Below are 541 nucleotides of genomic sequence, written 5' to 3' on the forward strand. Positions count from 1 at the left end.
CTCTCTTTCTCTCTCCCCCTCCCTCCCTCCCTTGATCTGTCTTTTTTTTCCCAAGTTCTGGAACTTGCCATGTAGACCCGACTAGTCTCAAACAGAAATACTCCATCTCTGACACTTGATTGCTGGAATTAAAGGTGTGGGCCACCACACCCACCTCGTGCTCCTTCCCGTGTGTACCAAAACTCATATTGAACACTGAGTTCTGGGCTGCTAAAGAGGATTTAGTTTTACACCTGCTTTTTGTGCCTTTGTCAAGTGATCACTTTTGAAAGTAGTGGCAGAGACATTTTAACCCAAATAATAAGGATTAAAGATGGAGGGAGGTTTTACAAAGTCAACATGCATGCTGTTCTCAGGTGGAGGAATGAGTTCTGATTATGGCAAAGTTGGTGGAGAGAGCTCAAAGTCCAAAGGCCTGCTAGGAGTACAGGCCCCTCCCTTGAAATGTGTTCTCTTTCTCTTACTTTAGTGTGCCGCGTGCTGCAGAGATGACCAAGGGCTTTTGAGGAGTGTTTCTCTGGAAGATGGTATAGGCCTCACC

The 541-nt window shown here is 46.0% G+C and overlaps 1 pseudogene; it reads right to left on the reverse strand.

Annotated features, from left to right (window-relative positions):
• Positions 1 to 156: 156 nt before the first annotated feature.
• LOC115029336 (small nucleolar RNA SNORA40) lies at positions 157 to 260 on the reverse strand (annotated as a pseudogene).
• Positions 261 to 541: the final 281 nt, after the last annotated feature.

The sequence above is a fragment of the Mus caroli genome, unplaced genomic scaffold (genome assembly GCF_978045245.1).
Source record: "Mus caroli unplaced genomic scaffold, Mus_caroli_1 scaffold_12, whole genome shotgun sequence".
Lineage (NCBI taxonomy): Eukaryota > Metazoa > Chordata > Mammalia > Rodentia > Muridae > Mus > Mus caroli.